Here is a 25,428-nt window from a genome sequence, read left to right as displayed (position 1 = left end):
GTTGGCGCTGCCGAGGCTGCTTTCCTCGTTCAGTTTGACAAGGATGCTCTGATTGGCCAGCGCGACCCTGCAGTAGTTGGCCGGAAAGAGTCGAGGCGCCTGATTGGCCGCGCCGCACCTGCAATGCGTCAAGCCGCAGTGGGCGTGAATGCCCATGGCTGGAGGGGCAGCCGGCCGCCTTCGGGAGGGAGCGGCTCCGCCTATGGCCGCCATCTTTACTAGTGGCAGCCGGGACGTCCCAGACGCAAAGGGGTTTTTCAGGGCGCTCTTGGGCCAGTAGAAAAACGCTTTGCGACAGAAGTTTTGTGGAGGGGGGTTCTTTTCCTTTTTTCCATTGCGGTGGGTTGTTTCGGTTTTGCTCAGGTGCCAGGGAGGTGGAGGGGGTAGAATTCGCGGGCTCCCGGCTCAGGGCCGAGTGGCCATCCAGGAAGGAGGGGGTCTGACAGGACGTTTAGCCGCCGCTTCCCGAAAACCGCTGGGTCTGCGTTCTCTCGGCGAGCGCGGGGAGTGTGATTTGATTCCTCTCCATTTCTAGAAGCAAAAGGGAGATTTGCTTCCTGGGCATCTTGCTCGGGCTGGAAAGCAGTTCTGGAAAGCTCTCCCGAATACGTCATGGTTCTTGCTCATGCTGTGCGCCTGCAGGGAATGCGTTTTTTGTGTTTTAGAGCTGTAAGTCCAGTAGCCGTCTTGGAAACTATTTACCGGCTGCAGGGACAGTGGCCTGCAGGAGCAAAACGGAGCTTGCCTGACAGACATGCTACGAGATGTTGGCTGAAAATTATTTTGATCTTATCAGTTTAGTTGCCTTTTTAGGCAACTATTCTGTGTGTGTGTGTGTGTGTGTGTGTGTGTGTGTGTGTGTGCTCGCGCGCGCGCGCGCGCGCATCCGGCTTTCATTCGTCTCTGATATCCACACCCGCAAAAAAGAGAAAAACCCTCTTCTTATCTTTTACTGCAGCAGAAGTGGTCGTTGTCCAGGACTCTCTTCAGTGGATATGGGTGAAAAGAAAGACTATGTTCCCTGGGTGAATTAGAGCTGGAGAAACGAGAAAGGCCATGGTTGTCTTGGTTTAGCGGGAGGGATGTCTCTGTTGGTTTTATTTGAGCTGCGTAGGTGCAAATTCGGTGCAGTGTGGGTATCCAAAGGTGAATTCTGGAGCTGCCTTGGTGTGGGTGTTGCCATGGCTACAGGGAGAGGTAGTTGGTGAGTTACGGGGGCCAATAAACCAAGCAAGGCCAGGCCTCTCCCTTGAATGAAGCCTTAGTATTAACTATCCAAGTTTATGTATCCTGGCTTTCACCATTCCCATCCCGGTCCAAGGTTCCTGGACTGATCATTACAGGCACACGAGGGTCTTGTATTGATTCCTATATTGACTAATACAGGCGCAGTCACTGCCTTGTATGGGTTTTGTAATTAGAGGCTGCATACGGGAGCATAGTTTTGGAACCATTGGCCATACAATTCGATGTGTAAGTTACTGCTTCTCTTACCTCATCATACCGAGTTCGAACATTTAATCATTGGCTTTTTATGCCTTTTCCCATAGGCAAACCATCACTTTACCTTAGGGTGCTTTCTGCCTAAAACTTACACTCCATTTTACTGTGTATCAATATAATACCAGAGCACTGAGTTCATGGATATTGCAAAAGAAAGACAGTTGCAGCTTTGCATAATCGCCATATAGCAACAACCACTCGTGCCTTTGTGGAACACGCAGTAATTCAGTGTTCTTTGTCAGCTGCAGTGCTGGGAGTCCGCCACTTGGCTTGCTGTGTGAGGTAGAGCAAAGGACTACATCTTCCAGAGTCTTGGTTTCTTCTGTAGTATGAAGAGAATCAAGTCTGTTTCCCAGTCCTTGTGACGATTGCATGAGATGGGAATGTGCCAGCACTATGTAAATTGTAGAACTATTGACATAATGATATTCAGTTACTAAAGCATTTATTGAGTGCCAATAACTGTCTGACACTGTGAGAGGAAGATTTTCCTTCAGTATTTTCTGCTTTGTGGGGTGAACAGATTGACAAACTCAGATCTAAAGTAAACCTTAAATAGCATAGTTTTTTTCTTAATTGAAGGCATAGTATTATTGTAGCCTTATTTGCATGCAGGCCAGATTTGAGGGCCCTTAGGGTGACTAGCACATCAGTTTGCCTTGGTCTTTCCTGGTTTTAGCATCAAAGGCCCATGTCCTAGAAAGCGCCTCTGTCCCAGGCAAACCAGGACATTTGGTCACCCTTGGACTGTTTTCATTCCCACAAGATGGGAGGATGAACAGAATAGGAAATGAAGATTCCTACTATATAGAGGCGATTAGGTTTCCCTGCAGCTGGAGGCTACTGGGCTCAAGAAAAGGGATGTCCTTGTGTAAGGTAAGTGTGGGCTGACGCCTGAAACTCAGCATGTCCAAATTCAAACATAATTTTATCCATCTTTATTGTCCTTCCTTCTCTCAGTCCCCACACAGGGCCTGCCTGCGTGCCTTCCTTCCTTCCTTCCTCTCTTCCTCTGTTTTCTTTCTTTTCAATCTTTCTGTTTCGGAATTTTCTTATTCAGTTCTAATCTTTATCTCTGGTAAAGGCTCTCCTAAAGATTTCGTCACTTTGGAGCACAGAAATTCTTTTTTATGCCATGGACCCCTTTGTCAATCTGATGAAGCCTAATGCTGCTATGGTTCATTGCTGTATTCATAATTGAAGGCATGCTACATTTCACTTAGAGGTTAGTGAAAAGAGATGTTCTACTTTTCCATCCAAGTTTATGGACCTGAATTGTCTCCATGTAGGCCAGGTTCAGAACCCCACTCCTTCTCCATTGCTCCATTGTAGTTCTCTTTCCACCCTGTCCTCTTTTATTCTCTTTTACCTTTACATTCTTTTTTTTTTTTAATAAATAAATTTATTTATTTTTGGTTTTGTTGGGTCTTTGTTGCTGCGTGCAGGCTTTCTCTAGTTGCGGCGAGCGGGGGCTACTCTTCGTCGCGGTGTGCGGGCTTCTCATTGCAGTGGCTTCTCTTTGCTGCAGAGCACGGGCTGTAGGCACGCGGGCTTCAGTAGCTGTGGTGTGTGGGCTCTATAGCGCAGGCTCAGTAGTTGTGGCACATGGGTTTAGTTGCTCCACGGCACGTGGGATCTTCCTGGACCAGGGCTCGAACCTGTGTCCCCTGAAATGGCAGGCGGATTCTTAACCACTGCACCAGCAGGGAAGTCCCACCTTTACATTCTTGCCATTATATGTCACCACCATAGTTCAAGACACTGTGGCTGTTTTCCTAACTATTGCAAAAATTGTTCTCCCACCCCTAGTTCTATCTTACGCCCACCTGATGGAGTAGTTTTTCTAAAGCACATATATAACTATATAATTTCCCTCCTCAACCTCCCATGGCTTCCTATGGCCTCTAGCCTTAAGTGCAGTTTCCTCAGGAATTCCTTCAGGGCCCTCCATAATCTGATCTTTCAGTCCTAATAATCTACTACCCTTTGCAACTCCTAAATTTTGGCCGTACGAACTGTTCTTTAATCTTTGTGCTTTTTCCCCTCCATCTTACATTCACGTTGCTCTCTGGGCCTCGATTTCTGATTTCCATCATCTCTGCCTAGCAGAGTTCTAACATCCTTAAAGACTTCAAATGCAAAGTTAGCTAAGATAACCTCTTCCTCCGCTGGACTCCCTCAGTGCTTTATTTTACCCTCTTCTGTTCTTACTGTCTACTTTATTATGAGTATTTGATTACTCATTCCATAAATGTTTTTCAAGTATCTGTTGTGAGTGTGGCCCTGTACTAGGGGCCATGCGGATATAAAATAAAACTGATTCAAACCTTGGTTTTTAAAGGACTTGTATTTTGGGTTGGGAGGTAATGTGAACCTAAATAACATTTTTTTCAAGGTAAAAGAAAACAAGTATTTCAGGCATCCAGAGGGAGAACTCACTTTGCTAGAGGGATGAGAGAAAGCTTTGTGGAGAAGGTGGCATCCAAGCTAGCTTGGAGGATCAGCGACTTATATGGATGTACATGGGGAAGGCATTCAACACAGAGGGAATACCAGGAACAAAGCTACCAAGCTGAAAAGAGAAGGGTATGTTAGGGAAGGGGAAGAAGTTTCATCTGTTATTAAGGGGCCTCTTGGGAGACAGGCTGGTGGCAGGTTTGTTAAGGCTAGATAGAGAATGGCCACACATTCACGGCCAGAAGATAAGATGATGCCGTTGCATGGAATCCATTGAAGAGTTTTGACAAGAGACGGACAGAATCAGAGGTGAGTTCAGAATAATTATGTGGCAGCAAAGTGGGAGGTGAATTTTACAGTGATACTGTACACAGGGAGACTAATGAAAGCGATAAGAATAATGGCATATATTTATTGAGCCCTTACAAAATGCCGTGCAATATCCTTCCTTGCAATATCTCATTTATAGCTCACGAAAACCTTATTATTCACTCCTTTTCACAAATAAGGAAATTTAGGTTAGAGAGGAATAGCTAACCTCTAAGTTACAAGAGGTTAGTTATAATAACTAAGTTATAAGAATAACTTATCCGACTTCACCCATGGTGACAGAGTTGGAAGTTGAACCCATTTACTGTATGCAGTAGTTGGTCCATGAATTACCCTTAATCTGAAAGTGTTAGCAGTGGAATTAGAGGAGAAGATCCAAGAAATGATATATATATTTTTAATTGTCTTTATTATGTTTTGGCTGCATCAGGTCTTAGCTGTGGCATGCGGGATCTTTTGTTGCGGTGTGGGTTTTCTCTCTCTAGTTGTGGCGTGCAGGCTCCAGGGCACATGGGCTCTGTACTTTGCGGCACGCGGGCTCTCTTGTTGAGGTGTGCGAGCTCAGTAGTTGTGGTGTGCGGGCTTAGTTGCCCTGCAGCATGTGGGATCTTAGTTCCCCGACCAGGGATCGAACCCGCGTCCCCTGAACTGGAAGGTGGATTCTTCACCACTGGACCACCAGGGAAGTCCCCGATACTTCTTAAATTATAGTATTTTATGTACTTTAAGTTTGAAGTGAAGAATGAAAAAGCAACAAATACCACTGTGGTTGGGCTGAACTCCTGGACTGTCTTCTCCAACGTTGGTTTCGTCATGTATCTCCTACATATTTTTCTATATGAAGGAAATAAGACCAGTAAGCAAAATATGTTGCTACAGTTCTGCCTCACTTTACGAAAGCTCATGATATCAAAATGGGGAAAGGATATAGATGCTAGTTGGGCTTGGCCTTCTACTCGGACTCCTCAGAAACCTCATAGAGGAAAAGTGCCAACAGCAGTGGCCTGGAGGTGTACCAAGTTATGCTTCCAAATATTCCTGTTGATTGGGCATGTTTCTGAATGTGAACTAGAATTTTTCAGTGCATTTGCCTTTGGGTGAAAGACCTTGGGTAGTACCTGCTTAAAGATATTTAATGGTTTCAGAGCACTGGAGGAGTGATTTCCCTATGCTCTGGTCAAGTCAGCATCCCCCTGGCCCCCCACCGTGCCCCTCCAAAAGATACACTAGCAATAAGGAGGAAGAGCGTCAAGAACAATTGCCCTTCAAGAACCACTGGATTATTTTGTGTTTCCCTTGGTACCGTCTTCCCAATCACCAAAGACCGTAAAAAGAGTATTTATTCCAACCCCTTCTATTCCACCTCTCGCTACCCTTTATACTTCTGGTCTTTTCCTGATTATAGATGGCAAAATTAAACGCTATATATGTCAAAGATCCTTCAAACCTAGGAAAGGCTTTTCATCGTCAGTAGTTCTAGTATACATTTTATAATACACTGACTACCTTTTTCCCTTTTGCTAATGTTCTTACATCATTTTGTGTGTTTTTATCATTCTAATTAGATCATAAGTTCCTTAAAAACAGAAATTACCTTAAAAAAAATTCCCACCACCTGCACCGTTGTCCTGCATATAGTAATCACTCAGTCTTGATTTGTCATTTTTCTCCCCTTTTTTTCTGATTTCTAGTCAACACTTAGCTCTGATGACAGCACTGAAAAGTTTAATGATACTCTAGAAAAAGGATATTCATTCAAGATCCATTCAACAATGTTTATTAAATTCATTCTGTATGTCAGATACCCTTGAATGTGAGTGCTTATTACCCTGTCCTGGGGTCATGGTTATTAGTGGTTTGGGGGTCATCAGCACCTTTGGGTGTCTAATAAAAGCCATAGAAACCTCCCAGAAAAACATACACAAAATAATTCTGCAACTCTTGTCATAGAGTCTAGACTTTCAGACTCAATCAAAACCAAGACATTTAAAATCTAAAAATCCTCTTCAGTGGGATGTGTTTAGGCCTTACCACTGTATGATCACATATGATCTATCTATGTAGATAACTACATACGTAGGCATTCATACGTAGTTTAGTTGATCAACTGTATACGTAGCACTAAGGGAACTATTTCAATACTCGAACTGATTGTTGTTTTTAATCATAAGACTTTAAAGCAAAAAAGGACCATCTTTTTGCTCCTGGAATTTGGGAGGCAAAATACATTATAGCATTGTTTTTTTCATTAAGATAAGAGTTGTAATTCGTCACTTATGCAAGCATTTTTCAAATTATAATATGCCATATTGGTAAATCTAGTCTTTGAAGTTTTTAAGTTCTGGTCTCTCATTTGTTTTAAAGTCTGTACAACCTGAAATATATACAATTAAAGAAATATATACAATTAAATATATACAATTACATACCTGGAGTACGTAAATAAGATTTTTCACAGAACATTTTCCTGTGAGATTTAGTACAATTGATGTTTTGATCAAAGTTTGTTTATTATCTTGAAAAAGTATTTTCATTGAAGAGAATGAGTGGTGATTGCCTGAGTTATTTTCAGAACAGTTTACCAGTGGGTTTTTTGGTATTACTTCCCTTGTGCTGCTCTTCCTAATTAACATCAGGTTTGCTAAATTTTATTGCAGAAAGACTGATAAAGAGAAACCCTGTCATCTGGAACCTGAGATTTATGAATTTGTGTAAAACTTGTATGTTTAAAAGGTGCAGAGAGGGAACACAAGCTGTCATTTGAGAGTTCTTCTCTGTGTGAATAATTAATGATGGTATAACTGGATACCAAACAAAATTTACAAGTGTCTACAACTCTTTACCTCTACCTGGAAACTTGTTGCAATGATTATTATTTCAGGAAGACAAGGTTGCTGAGATTTCCCAAAAGGATGTAATTCCAAGTGGCCTTTAGGAATCCAGTATGACAGATTTCTTTGTTGCTGGATGAAGTCTATTTTAAATGGTAAAATGATCTGATTACAACATAAAGAATCTTCTACCCATAAAAAAGATCTATAGGTGGTGCAAGCATCATCAATATCATCAGTGAACATTATTGAGGTTCTTACCTGGGCAAGGTACTCTGGGAGTACCGAGCTTGCAAAGAATTACACATAGCTCTGCCCTTTACATTCTCACAACTAAACTATAACCCACATGCAGGCAGGGACCATAGTTTTATTTAGTTAGTTATTTAGTTAGTTACACTTACGTTTGCTTATACTCTCAATACTTACAACCAAGTCTGGCATATAATAGTTGCTAACTAAGTGTATGTTGAACATCTGAATCAATAACTATTAAAATAGTTGGAGAGGAAAAAAGAGAGTTAAATGAAAGAAGAAAAGCTTCTATTTTGTAATGTAGCTTTTAAAAGGGAAAATACTACATATGTTCTTTGAAAACACCTTTATTATGTGATATTTGATACATATAAAATAATATATATAGTAAATGTAAATTATTAAGCATATTAAAATAAGCCCCAGTGAATTCACCACCTATTCAAATAATTAGAAAATTACCAATACTGTGGAAAATAACTTGTATACTTCCCAATGTCATCTTCCTGCCTCTCCCTCAGCCCAAACTGCATTCTCAATTCAGGGGTATTTTAACTTTGAGATGGATAAATCAGAAACAAGGATTTACAGAAGACAAATCTATGTGATTCTTTATTAAGAATTAATACAAAAAAAAAAAGAATTAATACAGGGCTTCCCTGGTGGCGCAGTGGTTGAGAGTCCGCCTGCTGATGCAGGGGACACGGGTTCGTGCCGCGGTCCGGGAAGATCCCACATGCCGCAGAGTGGCTAGGTCCGTGAGCCATGGCCGCTAAGCCTGCGCGTCCGGAGCCTTAGGCTCTGCAACGGGAGAGGCCACAACAGTGAGAGGCCCGCGTACCGCAAAAAAAAAAAAAAAAAAAAAAGAATTAATACATTTAGTAAGTGATTGAAAAATACATTTGTTAATAATCATATGGAAGATAATTTATTACAGGCTCTTTGAATACCATAAAAAAGTAGTAAGGGTTACTTCTGTGTGCTAAATCCTGGGGACATCAGAACAGCTTACCTATGCACTCAGAGAAGGCATATATTAGAGTTCACTTTTTTGTTTTGTTTGTTTTGCCTTTCCTTCCCTCTTATGGTGTAAAGTAAATTTTGAAATATCATTTTTTGGGGGAAATTTACTTTAAATTGCTTTTCTATTTGTCATGTATGTTTTCTATTTCATAGTCTCAAAACTGTCTTTAATCACTTGGGGTATGTTTTTACATCGATTCTTAGTGAAACTCTTCCTGTGAGTTGTCTGTGAAGAGATTTTAAGTTATAACACTGGTAAAGATTTACTAAAGCAGAACATAAAAGTAAAGAAGCAAGCCACAAACAGAATGGCATTATAGAAACATTTATCTTATCAAATAAGAATCCTTACACCAATGTTTACTAGGAGCATCCTTTTCTACAATACATAGTATAGTGTGTTATGTCTAGTATCATAAACTCAAATTCCAGAGAAATATAGTATTGAAAATGAATAGGATTTCTTTCCAGAACAATTTTCCTTTCTCATTAATCTTTCTACATCTGGTTTCCATTGTAGTTCTATATGCAGCCATCAAACAAGTTGTCTTTCTGATTTCTTTCTTTTAATTTTTTAAAATTAATTAAGTAATTAATTAATTTTTGGCTGAGTTGGGTCTTCGTTGCTGTCTGCAGGCTTTCTCTATTTGCGGCGAGCAGGGGCTACTCTTTGTTACAGTGCGAGGGCTTCTCATTGCAGTGGCTTCTCTTGTGGAGCACAGGCTCTAGGCGCACAGGCTTCAGTAGTTGCAGCTCATAGGCTCAGTCGTTGTGGTGCACGGGCTTCGTTGCTCCGCGGCATGTGGGATCTTCCCGGACCAGGGCTTGAACCCATGTTCCCTGCATTACAGGCGGATTCTTAACCACTGTGCCACCAGGGAAGTCCCTCTTTTAATTTTTTACTTGACATAATTTCAGACTTACAGAAAAGTTCCAAGAATTGTACAAAGAATCCCCATGTACCCTTTATTTCCCAAATGGTAACATTTATCACATTGGCACATTCATACATGTTCTCTTGTGCTCCCTCTTTCTTGTGGCAGGCATGATAGCCCTTTGTCCCTAAACATTTCAGTGTATAATTCTAGAAATAAGGTCATTCTATTACATGTTACATAACTATAGTACAATTATCAAAATCAGGAAAAGGACATAATAACATTGTCCAATATTGTCCAATCTACAGTCTTCATTCAAAATTTGCAAATTGTCCCACTGCTGTTCTTTATAGAAAAGTAAAATCCCAGATCATGCATTGCATTCAAGTGTCATGTCTCTAGTGTCACGTAATCTGGAATCCTTCCTCAGTCCGTCTGTGTTTTTCACAACATGGACTAGTTTACAGATTTCTAACCCATGAATATGCTGAGAATTTTTAAGGAAGTAAGTATATTTCAAGTAACTGAATTAATCATTGTCAGGATATATAGAAAAAAGGTTTAGGCACTGATTATTTTATGTTACATTCATTAAAAAATTATGCCAAAGAGATGGTAGAGCAAAAGATGAGAAAAAGCAATTTAAAATTCTAGACTTTTTCCCCCCTTCCTAATCCAATTCACTCTTTTTTACAGATGAGAAAATAGAAAGCAGACCAAGACAGATTAGGTAATTGGTCAGAAGTCCTCTAGCTCACCTTCTTGGATCTCCGTACTTTTCTCTATAGCATATAATGCTTAATGGAAAAAACTCAGTATAAAACTCTAAAAGTAGTACATTGGTTTATTTTTATTAATTCCGTCTACTGTGTTTGGTTTGCCCATAAGAATTCTGCCAACCAGTTGTCTCTATCTGTTACATATGTATCCCATATGATAGTTGTATAATAGTTGATATTTGATTTCCATTATAATGTTTATAATATAATGTTTTGTCACATAGAAGTTAAATTTATCTTAGGACCATTTACACAGTATTTAGGCAGTAGTGTGATAGTTTGTCTAGGACACAAGTGTAACATGACCTTAGGTACTTCACAGAAGACAGGGTGGGCTCCAGGCTATGCTCTGAAGGAAAGGAACCTTTTAACCAGGTTCAGTCACCCTTGGTATGTGAGGGGGTTTGGTTCCAGGATCCCTGAGGATGCCGAAATCTGCAGATGCTCAAATCCCTTATACAAAATGGCGTGATCTTTGCATATAACCTATGCATATCCTCCAATATACTTAAAATCATCTTTAGATTACTTATAGGACCTAATACAATGTAAATGCTGTGTAACTAGTTGCTAGTGCACAGCAAATTCAAGTTTTGCTTTTTCTGAACTTTCTGGAATTTTTTTTTCCCGAATATTTTCAATCTACAGTTGGTTGAATCCACCGATAACAGAACCTGAGGGCCGACTGTACAGCTGTAAGCTTTTCACCAGAGTATCCCTGACAGGATAGGGAACAGAAGAGATTTATTGCTGCGGGCCTGAGCTAGTCTACCCAATGCTACACATTTTTTTGAAACTTCATGTATTTCATGTTTAAAATTTATACATATTTTATTTCTTTCAATTAAGAAGATGTTGCACCTCCAAAAACCTGTCTAAGAGATAGGACTTAACTACTCCTGTAGCTTCAAATACCACTCCATATCACCACACCCCAGTTTGAGAAACACACGAACAAATTCATGAAGAGAGTTGTGGAATTCCATGCTTGGGGTCCAGGCAGAACAGAGTGCTAACTCATGAGAGACACTTTGACAAGTAAAAGGCAGTCTGTGGAGAAGTGCAGAAGTGGGGTTTGAGAGCAGTGAGATAGGGCAGAGCAGTTATGTGGCCTTTGATGCCACCATGAGGAGCTGAAGAAATACAGTGAACGTTAGGATTAATGCCAACTGGGGTGAAGAAAACCAGGATTCTGGGTCTCTCTCTGCTATTCCCTATGCCCTGTGACATTGGGCAATCTGGATTCTGGTTTCCTTATATGGAGAAAGGCAAGACTAAAATAGGTGATCGTGAGTTTTCTTCTGGCTGTAGTATTTTGTGATTCATTATGAGCTAATAGAATGCATTAGCTTGTTAATAGTTTCCATGCTTCATAATTTCCAAATTTAATCTGATAGATGCCCTTAATATTATTACTAGCCACACACTGCTGATAATATTCAATATTTATTTCAAGGCAACCAGTATACTTACACTTTTAAGAATATCACTATGAAATCTAGGCCTGCCATCTTATGGATCGTAAATGGTACTACCAAAATACAGGGTAGTATATCTGTTAGTGTCAGATGATTTTTGAACAGATCAAGAGAACACCTACTTATTTATATGTAGCTTACTTCCAAAGGAGTTTATACAGTATTTTGAAATTTATTTTCTTTGATAATTCTTAATTTAACTTCCTAAGAAAGAATCCAAGTAAATCTAAGTATCCCCTACCTCCAATTTTAATTGTTTATGGATCCCAATAATTATTTTCTAGACAGCATTTCATTTTCTAAATGGCTATAGGTAGTTCCTTTGCTTTTGAAATTGTTTGGAACAAGAGAATGGTTCTTTGAAGTGATTGTGGGGAAGTGCTTGCATGCGTATTGTATGAAAGCTGTGATCAGCTACTCCTCGTGGTTGTGAAGTGTAGCAGTCTCCCTTTTTTCTTTTTATATAGCTATAAATTATTAGAGTTGCTGGTTTCACATTGCAGCTAGGCTGAGTGTTTGTGGAATTCACTCCTTCCATCTCCTGCATTTATCTTCTGTCGTGTGAAGGATCCAAAACACAGAACTTTTATCCACAGAGAACATGGGAGAGTTAGTAGGAAACATTTTTCAGCTCTTTCAAAACTGTAACTTTAAAATATTGTAAGTAAAAAAACCAAGGAAAAAGGACTCTGCTTCCTAAGTGAATTATGGAATTTGTCTCTAATTAAACTTTCTTTTGTCCAAAACAGATCCAAATAAAATTGTTATGCCTCTCTTCCCACTAACATATTTTGAGACACTGAAAATAGTCTAAGGATTGCTTTTGAAGTCCGTTCTGAAATTTTATCTGGGGCACAAGTCGTAATTCTTCTGTTTAAGGTTGCTGATGAAGCTTTTTAAACCACACTCTATTTCCCACTGGTTTTCAATTTATTTTCAGTATGCTTCAGTATTTGTGGAGGTTTTAATCCCTTTCAAGTTGAAACGTGATTATTACAGTATAGAAGGCAGCATTTGAACATGGCTGACAGTACAAGCAATTGCTATAACTAATTTTCATCGGTATGAGTCCTTACAACTGAGTCAAACAGCAGCAGCCCCTATCAGTTATAGAGAACAGTAGGGGAGATCTAGCTAAGTCATTTCAGTTTCTCGGGGCTCTCTTTTTTGCTGAATAGAGATGTTGGCTGAGATTACCTTCTTCCTGCTGCCTCTTGGAAGGTAAATGCTTTTGCTAATCATCTCATGATTTAATTATCAGATCTCCTTTCTTTAGAATTTTCTCTCTTGTTTTGACTAAGTCCTATTAATGACTTTCAGGAAACAGTGTAGATTGTTATTTCCACATTGAGCCCAATCAGAAGCCTGTGACCTCTGTATTTTTCTGCTTATTTTGGTTATATATTTTGAGATTTTTATGAACATTTAAAATGTTCTAAAATTCTGCTCAAAGTTAAAAGTTTTCTTTTTACTCTGACTCTAATGGTTTATTTAAAACATATTTGAGAAAGCTTTTGGTTTTTACTTCCAGTTGCTCAATTTGTTTCAGAATTTCTAAATCATCTATATTTGCTTTTACTCTTAAAATATACTGTCATTATAAAATTAAATGACTATACCACGTGCCAACAATATATTTTATAGAAATGAAATTGTTCACAAAAATGAGTCACTGTAGGAAAGATACCTCACAAATGACTGTTTTGTGAAGTTCAAGTTTCACTAAAAAAGGTAAAGATTGAAAACACTCTAATGCTTAAAGCTCTTTTTGGGGAAAGACTGCAAATGTGTAATGTACATGTTGAAACTTGTGTTAGATTTCAAAATTTAGCTTAATTTTACACCTGCCACAGGAATATTCCAGAGGTCATAAGTGCAAAAATAAAATCATTGCCAATTTTGTGCCTTTCACTTAAATATTCAATTAAGTAATTTTTTAGGCAATTACTTTTGGAAGAATAAGGTACCAGCGTAAAATTTAAATGGAGCCAATTGGTTTTATAGAGTTCCATGTAATAAGATATATTAAAAAAAGCTTAAGTACCAATAAAGATGTTAAAAAAAAAAAAAAAAAGCTTAAGTAGAATTGCTTAGTAATGGAATAATTTGGCTAGAAAAGAAGTAAAATAGATCATTGTTCCCATGAAAACTCAAGCATAAGTTGAGGTCACTGTTGGAAATTTTGTAGAATATATTTTTTCACTGGAGGGAGGTTGGATCAGATATACTCAAAGATCCCTTTTAACTCTAAAAGTCTAAGATTTCAGTAAACTTTAGACTAATCCTTTATAAAACTAACGTTAACAATTTCAGAGAGTATGAATGGGAGGCATTTTGAGGGGTGTTTAATCATTATTCTGGAAATATATCCTGAGTTGGGGCAATGAAGAAAAATCTGTTTCCCTTTTTGCTGCCATTGAAGGCATGTTGACAGTAGAGAATAAAAAAAAAAAAAAAAATGAACTCCTGTAGCTCTAAAAACGTTTTATAAGAGCAACTATCGGGGCTTCCCTGGTGGCGCAGTGGTTGAGAATCCACCTGTCGACGCAGGGGACGCGGGTTCAGTGCCCCGGTCCGGGAAGATCCCACATGCCGCGGAGCGGCTGGGTCCGTGAACCATGGTCGCTTGAGCCTGTGCTCCGCAACGGGAGAGGCCACAACAGTGAGAGGCCCGCGTACCACAAAAAAAAACACAACAACTTTCTCTTCTATTTCTGCTGATCTTCAGCAAATCCTTTTTAATAAAATGTGAGGATCATTTCCTGTCATTATTGGGTTCTAAAGTTTGATCTCCCCGAAAAGCTGACTGTCCTTTGTGAACCGGCTGTGTGTGGTGGCCTGTACCTTGTGGGATCTGGATGTTGATCAATGGTGAAGATTTTTCCATTTTAATTCCAGCAGAAGAACCTTGTGATCAGAACTCAAGGGCATGGTGGGTTGGGTGGGTCCCGGATACCCGTCCTCTCACTGTCCCCCAGCATCATCTAGTTGAAGAGGAAGTGGTTCCCTGGCTGCCAAGTGTCAGTGAAGCGCTGTGTTAAAGTTCTCTGGGAAGGGGTCTCGTCGACGCTTGGTAAGTAGTAATCTGGCAGTTTGCTTCTGGCCAATGGTAAGCTGACCCTTAACAAAACTGTGACGTAAGAAAGGTTATTTTTTTACACCATTCACCCTGGTTCCCATCGTCAGGTCACAGCCTCCATCTTCAGACATTCAGAGTCCTGACTTAGTGTTCTCCATGACACACCTTCTCCTCGAGCTTACTTTCTGGGAAGGATGTTATTAATATGCTAATGCAAATTTAGGTTAATGTCTTATCTCTCTCAGGGATATGTGCATTTCAAACCTTTCTTCTATGGAATGATAGCACCAGCTGACAGCAGAGGTATTTCGAGGCCCTTCTGGAAATTATTATCATGTTAAACTGTCTCCCAGCCTGTCTTCTTTTAAGGTCTTAGCCTCTAGTTCCATCTCCAGCATGCCCCTCTTATCTCTTTCTCTCATTCATTTATTCAACAAGTATTTATAGAGCTTCAGTATGTGTGATGTACTAGGCTAGGCACAGGGAGTAGCACAATAAACTAAAGAAAGGCACAGTCCCTACTGCAGTGGACTTTATAGTCTAATGAGAGATTCTGTCAAATAATCATATAAACACATGTCAAGTTGTAACTGTGGTAAGTGCTATGAAGGGGAGAACAGAGTGCTGTGTATATCTAATAGGGGCCCTAGCCAGGAGGTCCAGGACATACTCCCTGAGAAAGTCTGATTGAACTGAATGGGAGTTAATGAGACAGAAGGATTGATAGGATGTATTGGCCTCCTAGGATTGCCATAATAAAGTACCAAAAATTGGGTTGCTTAAAGCATCGGAAATGTATTATTTCGTGGTCCTGGAGGCTAGAAGTCCGCAATCAAGGTGTCAGCAGGGCCGTGCTCTCTCTGATGGTTCTAGCAGAGACTCCTTCCTTGTCTTATCTAGCTTCTGGTGTGTGCTGCAACCCCAGGTGTTCTTTGGCTTGTAGATGTACCTCCCAAGGCATATAACTGCCTTCTCCCTTTGTGTCTTTATATTTCCTTCCCTCTGTACATGTTGGTCTCTGTGCCCAGATGTCCCCTTTGTAGTAAGAACATCAGTCATATTAGATTAGGACCCACCCTAATGACCTCATTTTGTTTAACTTGATTACTTCTGTAAAGACCCTGTCTTCAAATAAGATCACCTTCTGAGGTACTAGGGGTTGGAGCTTCAACATATCTTTTTGGGGGCCACAATTCAACCCATAACAGGACAAGAAGAAGAGGAGTAGAAGAGTGTTCTATGCAGGGGAAACAGTACATGACATGGTCCTTTGGCGGGAGGAAACATGGCCTCTGTGGAGTAGAAAGTGAGGGGTTGTGTGGTGTGAGAGGAAGCTGGAACGGAAGTAAAGATGCGTGGTTAGGCCTGCATTAGGGACTTTGGTCATAATGTAAGAGCAATGAAACTTTATTGGAAGATTTCAGCAGGAATAAGATGTGATCAGATTTGCACTTTGAAAAATATCACATGGGTTGGTGACAGCAAGAATAGATGCAGGTATACCATTTAGGAAGCTACTGCAATAGAGCAGGTGAGAGAGGAAGGAGCATAAAGGGAATTGGTCACAGAAAGCTAAATAAGTGAGCCTTGATGATAAATTGGATGTAAGATGGAGGCGGGAATGGTCAAGAATGATTCATTCCTAGATTTCGGACTCATTTGTCTAAATGCATGAATGAACCATGTTATGGGCAAACTTGTGAGTTTACTTTGGACATGCTGGTCCTGGGGTTCTCCTCTTAGAATCGTCAGATCAGCATTTGTAGATCTGGGGCCTAGAGGGAAGGTCCCAGCTGAAGATGAAAATTAGAATCACTGGCATGTAAGTGATAATTGAAGGTGTGCACCCCGGCTGAGAGAGTGTCTACAGGGAGAAGAGAAGAGGGCCTAGGGCAATAGCAGAAAATAGGCCCACAGAAGAGATTAAGGCAGAGCAGCCAGAGACAGAAGAGGAAAACTAGGAGAGTGTGGCTTCATAGAAGCCAGGGGAAGAGGGAGTGGTCAAATACACCTGAGAGAGGCAAAAACTGTCCACTGGATGTAGCAATATGGAAGTGATTGGTAACTTAACGGAAAGATTCTTTGGGCTAGTGAAATGGAGGAAGCCAGACTGGAGGGGTGTGATGAGTGGGCAATGAAGACAGGCTTTATAAACACTGACACTTTCCAGAAATTTGGCTGTGAAATGGTGGAAGAAGTAGTTCCTGGAAGCAGAGTGTAGGACCGTCTTAGCTCGGGCTGCTGTAACGAAGTGCCATAGACTGGGTGGCTTCAACAACAGACTTTTATTTTCTCACAGTTGTGAAGGCTGAAAGTCTAAGATCAAGGCGCCAGCATGGCTGCTTTCTGGAGAGAACTCTCTTCCTGGCTTGCAGTGGTTGCCTCGTTGCTGTGTCCTCACATGGTGGGAAGTGAAAGTGAGAGAGAATGAGAGAGAGCATGCAAGCTCTCTGGTTCCTCTGAGTATAAGGGCAGTAATCCCATCATGAGGGCCCCAACCTCATGACCTCATCTAAATGTAATCACTTCCCAAAGGCTCTGTCTCCAAATGCCATCACATTGGGGGCTTAGGGCTTCAACAAATGGATTTGGGGAGAACAAAATTTAGTCCATAACAAGAGAATGTGGTTATTTTTCTTTAAATGGGAAGGCCTTCCGCATGCTGAAAAGTTGCAGTTGAGGGGTAAAGATTAAATAATTGAGCAAGAGAAGGGTAATTGAAAGCACGCAGCAAGAGAGGACGGAATAGAAAAAGTGGCCTTAGATAAAAGAGACTGTCTCACTTAACAGTACTCTGGGATTTCGTCCTTTGGGGGATACCAGCAGGGGTGTGGAATTGCACAGAACCACTTAACCTGTGAGTGTTCTCAGCTGTCAGGATCTCTCTCCTTAGGTTCATCACTGCCCCACGCTGCTGCATGGAAGAGGAGCAGACTGTCAGTGTCTGCAGGTTTTAATACATTTCAAGTATCAAAGCAAATTATTTTTCCCCTCTTCTCACCCCTTCTCACCCCTGGGCAAGGGTAGGGTGGGAATTGGGAAATAAAGTGACATTTTCTGGGACCAGACCTATAAAAGAAGGTGGTGGTGGCAGTGGTGTTTTCCTCATAATCCACTACATCTATGCTCCCCTCCCTTCTCCTGAGTACTTCCTTCATTAATAGAAATCAGCGTCTGAGGAGCAGGGTCCCTTGGAGTGCTCTCCTTAGGACACCTGACAGGTAGGGGAGCCCACCGTCTTCCCTCCCTGAGGCTTCCCCATGCCCCTGCTCTCTCAGACGGCCCTCGGACTGGGCTGATGCTGCAGGCTGGGGCAGGTGCTTTTTATTCCAGTTTAATGGAATCTAATCTGGCACCTGCTATAAACATAGGAGGACCCAAAGGTCAAGCCTTTAGTAAATCAGTTTGGTAAGATACACCAGGTGGCAAAAGAGAGAATCATTTCCACTTTAAAAAATAAAACTTTGTGATTTTCGGTCACTTCAAGACACACCTTCTGTATTTTTCTTCTGAGACAGTAAAAAAAAAAATTATTTCATTTTTTTCATGCCATGGTCTAATCAAGTCCAGCCCAGAACAAAATCGGCCTGGCCCTCTCCGTGGGGGTGATGATTCTTTTTGTTGTAGTCATCATTTCTGGCTCCTTTTACTTTTTAAAATTCTGGGTTTAACTGGTCCTTAATATAAGCGTTCCTGGGACTCCTGTGTTTCCTGTTCTCCTGTATTCCATTCTGCATTTCCCAGATTAAGCTTCGAGTCATGGGTAGGAATTTGTGGGCTGGCCTTCAGCTGCACCTGCTGATAAAGACTGAACCCCACTGTCGGGCAAGTCGGGAACATGCTGGTTCATGCTGGCATAAATGGGCTTAGAGTTTCCATGAAAGTCTTCCTTTCTTATATGTTTATTTTTGTCTTTTGAAAATATTGAATAAGCATTTCCTGCATTTCTCATTGTAAAAGATTTTTTAAAAATACAGAAGTACTTAGAGCAAAATGTAAAACAGCGTCTCTGCCATCTCTCTTTTCCAGCACTCCCCCTGTCAATTCCATTTGTGATTTCTTTAGTGGAATTTGCATCTTTTCAAAACATTTTCTCGTTACATATACCTAAATACTCTAAATATATACTATATATTATATATGTATATATATGTTTATTTATATATTTTTATATATGTATAAATACATATTTTGTATATATTACATTTTATATATCATATATACATTATACACATTTATGAGGGTTCGTTTTACATTAACAAGATCAAATCATACATATTATTCTATGACTTGGTTTTTCATTTAATATGTTTTTGCAGTCGTTCTCTTTCCCTTCTCTCCCTCCCCCCTTATTCTTTTTAATCACTGCAAAGTATTCCATAATACAGATTTATCATTATGTAACCAACTTCCTATTGATGTTTTTGCTGATAACTGATAATGCTGCAGTGGTCAGTGCTTCCTTTGCATTTTTGTCCATGTGTGAAAGTATTTCTTTAGGTTAGATTCAAAGAGGTGGTATCCTGGGCATATGCATTCAGACTTTTGGAAAATGTCTGTGACACCCTTTCTGCCTCCACTTGTTCCCTCAGCTGGTGCCGCCCTGGAACTCCCTGTTCTGGTTTGACTAGTCCTCCTGGCTTCCCAGAGAAGGAGACAATGTCGGGGCTGGGGTCTGAGTGGGCAACATGGCCACCGCTGCTGGTATATTCCCTTCAGTCAGAGAACCAAGAAAGTTTAGAACTGTGGCAAAAGCAGAGGATCTCAGGAAGTGCCGCCAACACAGGTGCAATCTTGGTTTGCTTAAGTGGAAATTAACTTCTTCTAAGGCTTTACCCAATGATATAAGTTGAGATAACTGGCTAACTTGTATTCAGGAAAAAAATAAAGTTTGATTTCTCCCCTACACCATACATCATATGAAATTTCAGATAAATCAAAAAATTTAGTAACTATCTGCTTTGGGAGGAATTATGACCGATTTTTGTTTTATTATTTTTGATTGTCTCTAGTTTCCAAATAGTTTACATATTTTTTTTTAACATCTTTATTGGGGTATAATGCTTTACAATGGTGTGTTAGTTTCTGCTTTATAACAAAGTGAATCAGTTATACATATACATATGTTCCCATATCTCTTCCCTCTTGCATCTTCCTCCGTCCCACCCTCCCTATCCCACCCCTCCAGGCAGTCACAAAGCAGTGAGCTGATATCCCTGTGCTATGCGGCTGCTTCCCACTAGCTATCTACCTTACGTTTGGTAGTGTGTATATGTCCATGCCTCTCTCTCTCTTTGTCACACACATATTATTAAAAATTATTTTAAAAGAATTTCTTGTTGGGACTTCCCTGGTGGCCCAGTAGTTAAGACTTCACCTTCCAAGGCAGGGGGTGCAGGTTCAATCCCTGCTCAGGGAGATAAGATCCCACATGCCTCATGGCCAAAAAAACAAAACATAAAACAGAAGCAATATTGTAACAGATTCAATAAAGACTTTAAAAATGGTCCACATCAAAAAAAAATTTTTAATTAAAATATAAAAAAAGAATTCATTATTTTCCAAGTACTATTTCTAATTCATTAATCTCTCTTTATCTCTTTATATCTACATATTAGAACATTACCCTCTTTTGTAGAGTCTCCTATTTGAGGGTCATTTTTTGGAAATCTTTAGTGAGTAGAGGTGCCAAGTCTTGCCTTAAAAATATGAAAGAGCAGACCTAGAGATAAGAAAACTTTTGTAACAAAATTGTATTATGATTTAAGACATGAGACCCATTGTATAGTATGTAAATGGCTCACAAACATGCTCCTAGAAATACATTCTGAGTATATTTCTGGCTCACTTTTTACTACGTGTGGATAAATACTGTTGCAGATGTTCAGGAATATAACAAATATTAACACTACTATTTTAACTCCCCCAAATATTTATGGATTCTATTGTGAATTAAGAAAAATGATATCACTTTCAGTTGTTAGCCCTCCTTGAACTGGGAATTAGTTCACTCATGCAATTTATTTTTAATTCACTTGGTTTTACTCAGAATTGTTTTTCTGCAAATTAAAATGCTGCTCTGCTTGCAAAACAATATTACTCAGACACCCTGAACATGCTGACTCGCTCCACCTCTTTTTCTCATCTTTGATCGTAGCTGCAGGACAGGATAACTAAGCAGAGGAAGATGGTTGGATATCCTCTTCTCAACAAATTTTGTATAGCACCCACCGGGTGCCAGGCACCATGCAGCTCCCCACCCTCACTGGTCTCTCCCTTCATACCTACTATGTGCTGAGTGTGGTGTCAGACCATGAGGATCCCATCCTGAGAGAGGCAAACTTGCTGTCTGTCCTCAGGGTGCTTGCAGTGTAGCAGATACAGGTGAGTTCAAATTATAGCTGTGTGAGAGAAGTATGCTGGGGAACAGTGAAGGGGAAAAGAGTAAGCTCAGAGAAGGCTGAGGAGAGGAGTCTTGCTGGGAAGAAATGAGGAAATGCTTATCGTGAAGGGGAGTTCATCACCCTGGCAGCAATTTGGGAGAAAGAGGAGAGAGGAGCTGGACCAGGGCAGGTGATGATGGGACCCTGGACTAAGGGAACGGCAGTGGAGGAAGAGAGATGGGAACAGACGCACTATGCGGTGAAGAGACAGAAACACAGTCTTGATGCCTGGCTTTGAGGGGTTAAAAAAAGGGAAAAGCCAAGGAAGACTCCCAAGTCACGAAGCCTTGGAAGCTGCCCGAGAGGGTGGGTGTTGGTACTGTCCCAGGACACGACACAGGGACAGGTTTGGTAGAGATGAACAAACAGTTTGAGATTTGTGACACCCTGGCTGAGTATATATCAGTCTGAAGGCAGTGGAGAGTCTGGACCAGAAATAGATTTCAGAGGCATCTGTACCTAAGAGCTACACTTAACATAACAGCTAGAAAAGAGCCTAATGTTTTAGACTCTTAGACTCCCAGTTTAATTATTATGTTGACAGAGCCACTCTCTCATTTCCATTATTTCAAATTATTTATCCCAAAAAGGAACATTGCCAGCAGTAGATAATCACAGCCCTGTGATGGCTAACTTTGAATTGTATCATCTGGGGAGTTTGAAAATGTAGATTCCTAGATCCTAACCCCAGAGAATGATTCAGTGAGTGAGGCAGAGAGAGACATTTCAGATATCCACCCTCCTCACCATTTTTCTCAGCTCCTGGAAGTAAACGGGATCACGTGACAGGTTCTGGCCAACAGACTGTGAGTAGATGTGCCAGGAGTCACTTTGGTGGTCTTCTTCACCTGCCACGTCAACAGCAAGAGGCTTTATCTCCACGGTGGAGCCACCAGAGAGAAACAGCCTGCGTCCCCGAGCCCCTGCTGAAAATGAGATGCCCTGGAGGATGCTCAGAGCCACAGCGGACTTTGCGTGAGTGAGAAATAAACCTTTCAAGGTGAAATCGCCAACCTTCTAGGGTGTGTCTCTTACTGCAGCATAGCCTGGCCAATCCTGACCAATGCAGCCTGCCTTCTAGGGGGCCCAGAAACCAGTTTTATAAACAGGCACTATTGGTGATTCTGGGGCAGTGGCCCACTGACCACACTTTGTGATAAGTGACCACACTGACCTTTTGTGATAGTATGGGTCTCATGGGTACCTTAGAATCTTCCTCAACACCCGGAATGTTAGATCTTCCGTAAAGGAGGTTTGGCTAGCAAAGGGTACGCCCTTTGAAATGTTATTGGTGTATGTCTTTTAAAGGAAGCATGATTCATCAGCATAATTAATGTATTGATCACTGTTTGTTGAGCATTTACTATGTGCCAGGCACAGCACTAAGTGCTTCACATACATTATCTCATCACCCCCATTGCAAGGCAGACAGGATTGTAGGAAGACACGGGTAGGAAGTGGTAGAGTGGGATTTGAGCCCAGTTCTGTCTGATTCCAAACTTTTGCTCTGACTCATATGCTCTCAATTTGCAGACTCTACCCTCCTGATGTTTTAGAGCTGGGGTCCTGCAGTTGAGGGTGACTTTAGTGCCCCCATCAGAATGACTTGCAAAGGTTGTGGTAATACTAAATGTTGTGTAGTACTAAACAGTAAACAGTTTCTTAAACCTACTTAATGATTTTCAGCTAAGCATTTTTCAGGCTTTTGAAGACAGCTATCTAGCATACTTTCAACTTTCCTAACAATGAATGAAGGTTTTTTGATTTCTAAGGGCTGCAAAGGAAGTTTGCTGTGGGGTTACAGTTCCTTCTCTGGGGATCCCAGACTCTAATGAATTTGCATATCAATAAAGCAGACTGATAACACCAATTGCTTGAAATAAATTCCCTTAACAGGTCTCTATGCATTGACCATATGTCAAAAAGTCTGAAAAATAGTCTCCACAGAGAAAGACAAATACTATATGATCTCACTTATATGTGGAATCTAGAAAACCCAAAGCCATGGAAATAGAGAGTAGATTGGTGGCTGCCAGGAACTGGGGTGTTGGGTGGTGATGAGATATTGGTCAAAGGGTAGAAACTTCTAGTCATAACATGAATGAGTTCTAGGGATCTGTTGTGCAGCATGGTGATTATAGTTTACAATACTGTATTGTATATTTGAAGGTTACTAAGCGGGTAAGCCTTAAATGTTCTCACCATACACAGTCTCCGGATCAATAGTCTATATAGTCCATCCTCTCTTGATTCTCAACAACTCAGTGTTCTCAATCTGCTTAAAAGCAGACCTGTCTCTTCTTATGATACTAGAGTTAAGGTAGGCCCAGTCTTCTCCCAAGTCATACAGTTTTGCGTTTGCTCCTTCCCCTGGACAGGTAACAGGGCAAGCCAACTCATGGGCACAAAGAGAACAGTTATGGCCCAGCCCACTCAAAAACAGAGCTCAGCTAATTAGTGGATGGCAAAGCAGGAGGCGGGAATGTTTAGTAATCATAACAACAACAACAACAGCAAAAAATACCTCAAAGACTTCTCAGTAAAAGGAACTGTTGTCCCAACAGACCATGGATGTGCTTTTTAAAATCTGTTAGACATCAAATCAGCTGATAGGGTCCAATGTTGACAAGCATTCAAAAGGGCTTTTTCTTATCAAATAGAGAATCTAGTTGCAAAATCATTATCTACAGTCTACAGTAGTTGGTAATCTTGTTAGGAACCTTGACTAAAAGGCCCTCTGGATTTATTTTTCCCTTAACTTCTCTTCAGAAATGGGTAGCATGGAGGGAGAAGTTACCATGGGATACCATGACTGGGAAAGTGATTTACCCTGCTATTGCTAGAAAGGTTGGTTAGTTGGTTGATACAATTTAATGCCAACTCCCAGAGTAATTAAAAATTAGAAGAGTGATTTGGTGCAAGCTCATGAAATATCTCCAAGCACGATTTGCTCAAGTCCCATTTTCAAACGAAGGGTCTGGAAGAAAAATGCCCCTACGGTTCCAAAGTGCCCCATCGAAGAACCCACATCTTGCCTGCAGTGCAGAGTCTCAGAGGCAGGGATTTGTCCTGGGTGGAAAGTTCACTGAACATGCTGTGCTGACTTGTTGAAAATTACTTGTTCCAAAAGCCGTTCAGAAACCAGTAATTCTATTAGTTTGACTTCTGGAACAGTTGCCTACCTGCAGCAAAAAGTAATTACAGCTGTCCGCCAGCAAATAATCGTTCCAGTGTCTAAGCGAATGGCGAATCTTCTCTGGAAGGAATTACTGTTCTTCGATGAGTCAGCTCAGACCATTTCTCCGCTTTGGTTGTGACGGACTGGGCCATCTGCCTAAACCAGTGAGGGAAGGGGAAAGGGCTGAGCGTGCTTTACTTGGTGGAAACAGGCAGGACAGGGACTTCACAAAGTTTATCAGCTGCAAGGCTTTTCTGAGCCAGGCAAAGCCCTTCATGAAGACACGGGCACCCGAGGCAGCTTTCAGGTCAAGGACTTGGCCACTGACTGTGAAACTGAGTGCCTCTAAAACCGAGTTCCCTTGCAGAGTTTATGATTAATCTCTCTATTCAAAACCTTGATCTCTTTCTTGTCTCCTCTGACCTCAATCCTGTGCTAACTGAACACGAATCAAACAGTCAGATGACAAAGATGGCTGTTCTCGGTAACATTGTTAATACGGTAAAATTGCTATTATGGAGGTCATCGTTAACGTAAAGACTCAGAGCAAGATGAGCTCACAGATCCCTGAGGCTTGGACCATCTGGCCAGAGAATCATAAACCAGAGGCATCCTGACTCGCTAAACGACAGTTAAGAAATGTCACAGAAATGTCACAAAATGATTAATCCCAGTTTCTTTGTTCTTCCCGTTTAAAACAGCCCTAACTCAAAGACCAAGATGGAGTGGATCTGAGACTGGTCTCCCACTCCCTTGCTTGGCACCCTGCAAATAAACCCTTATTTTGCTGCAAACACCCGCTGTCAGAGTTTGGTTTTCTGCACCGTGGGTCTTGCTCTAGAACAGCTGCATCAAAAAACCTCTGATGCTCCGGCCTTTTCCTCCCATTCTTTGCCAGTGCTCACTACATTTACAAGGGAGCCTAGTAGACAGGAATCCCTGTGCCCACAGCCAGGTAACAATGGCAAGGGGTGTCCAGGTAGACCGTTTCCAGAGGAAAAGAAGGGGAACGGTTTAGCAAGGGCAGGAGGTCAATTTGTAAAAGGAAAATTTCCAGTAAATTGGAACAATGCTTTTCCAATAACACTCAAAGGTCCAGGCGCTCAGGATTCCTGAAGGACTGCAATATCACTTCTGAAAAGCCAGCTCTACTTCGGTTGGCATCCCCTATGTCATAACAGCTGGCAGAACTGG

At 41.0% G+C, this 25,428-nt stretch overlaps 1 long non-coding RNA gene across 6 annotated transcripts; it reads left to right on the top strand.

Annotated features, from left to right (window-relative positions):
• LOC113627573 (uncharacterized) lies at positions 1-25,029 on the top strand. 6 transcript variants are annotated; one of them, XR_003435609.1, is made up of 6 exons: positions 1-2,379; positions 3,899-4,269; positions 14,433-19,399; positions 20,771-20,997; positions 21,816-22,031; positions 24,936-25,029. It is a non-coding gene; the product is annotated as an uncharacterized LOC113627573 (long non-coding RNA). The 6 variants fall into 6 exon arrangements; XR_003435610.1 differs by lacking the exon at positions 1-2,379 and having other exon boundaries at positions 3,128-4,269; positions 14,433-14,607; positions 19,206-19,399; XR_003435613.1 differs by lacking the exon at positions 1-2,379 and having other exon boundaries at positions 3,128-4,269; positions 14,436-19,399.
• The last annotated feature ends 399 nt before the right edge of the window (positions 25,030-25,428 follow it).

This window comes from Aethalodelphis obliquidens, unplaced genomic scaffold (assembly GCF_003676395.1).
Source record: "Aethalodelphis obliquidens isolate GAN/ISIS:26980383/991018 unplaced genomic scaffold, ASM367639v1 scaffold21, whole genome shotgun sequence".
NCBI lineage: Eukaryota > Metazoa > Chordata > Mammalia > Artiodactyla > Delphinidae > Aethalodelphis > Aethalodelphis obliquidens.
This window is presented reverse-complemented; position numbering and strand designations above follow the sequence as displayed.